Genomic DNA, 3,008 nt, shown 5'->3' with positions numbered 1-3,008 from the left:
CACAGATTCAAGCCTTACTCAGCCCAAGAAACAACATTATATGCGATATACGTGAACCGTGGAACCGATCTGGAACCGAACTGTTTTTTACGGTCCGGTTCCGATTCGGTTCTAGAGTACTAACGGTCTGGTTCCGATTCCCAAAATCATAAAACCGTTAGGAACAGTTCAGTTCCGGTTTCACCCCAGAACCGGACTGAAATGACCCGTGTGCACCCCTAGGTGATAGTAAGAAGTTCCCCGGGTGAACATTCATCCCAATTAAAATGGATTTAGTATAAAATGATGGTAATTTTTTCCTTTTTGCAACTCCACTTTGTTAAGCTCTGAAGATCATGACAAATGTATTCTTTTGCTTTGTCCAATTGAAGTACCTTTATTTGCTTATTGAAGTGTGTGAGCTCCATTTGTTAGAAAATTTTAACAATGGATGACATGTCACTCCTAGTTTTCTTTAGGTAGATTCATGTACATTGAGTGAAGTAATCAATAAAAGAAACAAAATATTGATCAGTGTTTTAAGTATCTATGTTATCGGCTGATATATCCCACGATATATCTTATATTCCACCTGTGCAACACGAAACAAACTAGTAGGATACCACATGTTTGATCTAGCGAGTATTTTTCTTTTTATTTTTGATCCTTTTTTTATATATATAAATCATATTTTGATCCTTTTTTTATATATATAAATCATATTAAATCAGTGTTAAATTGTTACAAATGCATAATTTTTCATGTTTTTCATTAAAAATCATGAATTGAGAGCTTTAATTTCAAGATTTGGAGAAGATTGGCCGAGTTGGGGAAATTTGAAAAAAAATCAATTTTTTTTCAATTTCTCGCAAATCGGTTGCAATCTGTCTCCAAACATAAAATCAAACATGTATGTAACCTCATCTAGTGATTCTTCTTTTACTTTTAAATTTATTACTTGCATTTCCACATATCTTTTTACATTTATAAATTATATAAATAGACTTTGAATATACTTGCATCAATTCAGTTAGACAGCACATAATTAGGACCCCATGCAAAGAAAACCTATTATATGCACTTGATTTTTGTAATATTTATATATATAAGTGTGTATTAATGTATTTTTTAACAATCACTAAAGTTTCATTGAAAAATTTGACCAATTTCTATATGTTTCCAACAACAACAATACATTACGCGATACAACCAATATCTTCTATGCGATAATGACACGTGTCCATATTGCAAGGGTGCAATATATAACGCAATACCAATATTTCAAACAATGGTATTTATATCCACAAATAGACATAATAGGGCAAAACCCCACCCCACACATTGTGATGAACTAAATCCAAAGGTTGAAAATGTTAAGGGTAATCGTTGTTTGACTGTCTTTGAACGATTGATAAACATCATACTTAAATTCATCATCTAATTGAAATTTATTAAGAAATAACAACTTCAAACTTTTTGAAGACATATGACCGACCGAGTGTGCCAAAGCTGGTTATGCTCATTATTTCTAAGACATGACTCTGAAACAAGTGCAAAAGAGATATCACAGGGATCGAACAAGTATAGCCTATGAGCTTCACTTCCATCAACAATTCTCCTCTTGGCTTATAACCCTAAACAATTAGGATAGGAAGGGAAAAAGATAAAACAATAATTTTACTGTCTAATCATAAGTTGGAAGTAAAAACAGGAATATGAAGAACAAAGGGTAATACAAGTGATGATGTGAGTTACTTCCTTGAGGCTCTATTAACAAATTTTATGGGATGCAGGGAACTAGAATACGAAAGAAAGTTACCTTCCATATTGGTCATATGATATGTGGTACCAAATTAAATAATCCAAAACATGTCTGGTTGGGAATGAATAGATGTACTGAGCTGCCCTACAACTACATGAGAAGTATAAAACTCTACTAGCGCTTGACGTAGAGCACTAACTGTCATACTGAGGGCACTGATACAGTCCTGAGAATCTAAAACACCATCCAAAGCTTTCTCCCCCTCAATTTCAACATTATTTTCAACAACCTTGGGCTTCTTGTGCAGGTGAGTATAAAGATCAAAGCACTGGTCATGGGTGTGACGAGTACAAACTAACTTGTCTTTTTTTTTTTTGAGAAGGAACGTGGTCACTTTTTCCTTTTTTTCTTTTTTTCTTCTTGAGATGATGTTGGCCCAGCCACAAGTGTAGATCACTCTAGAATGGAAAGACTCTCCATAATAGAAGATGCCTGGTATAATTGTAGACCACTTCTAGGGAAGGTAAAGAATCTCTCTCAATAATTTGAACATGTTGAACCTCGAATTCGAGATGGTGTACAAGCCAAGTCAATGTTTTGGCAATACATTACAGCAACAGTTGGGTCCTTACTCTTGCTCGGGTGGTAGACTCTCAGGAGTTTCAACTCCCGGTCAAGGGTTCGAGTACACATAGGTGGTGAAATTCCACTAGTGTGAGTGTGTGGGGTGTGTGTGCATGTGTATTTAAAATAAATAAATAAATAAATATATATATATATATATATATATAATAATATAAAAAAAAAAAAAACACACACACACACACACACACTCACACACATTACAGCAACAGTATACCATATCTCCTTGGTTGTCTTGAGAAATAACAGCCAATTGCTAACACTCAATCGTAGAATGGAGCAACTAATACATTGCAGTCAAATTCTCACTTTCCTAATCATCTTAGGATGGGCATCTGCTAATTTCTCCTTGCTATCGGTTTATGTAGCCCAACTTATTTGCTTATTATCAATAAACATCCTAATTAAACTACATCCATCCTAAATGTTCTTCCCATCTGTTCCCCCCTCCCTTCTTTTCACGGTTCATGTTCGTACTAGAAATCAGAATAACATAGCTCTTCCCATCTAATTTCATTATCGTAATAACTAATCCAGGGTGAGAATCTTAACTTCCAAAGCCCACGGTCAAGCTTTTCTTTTCATTGCCCAAATGACGTACATAACAACAAAAACAGCGAAGCTG

The sequence above is a fragment of the Magnolia sinica genome, chromosome 3 (genome assembly GCF_029962835.1).
Source record: "Magnolia sinica isolate HGM2019 chromosome 3, MsV1, whole genome shotgun sequence".
Classification (NCBI taxonomy): domain Eukaryota; kingdom Viridiplantae; phylum Streptophyta; class Magnoliopsida; order Magnoliales; family Magnoliaceae; genus Magnolia; species Magnolia sinica.
Note: the sequence above shows the minus strand (reverse complement) of the source record.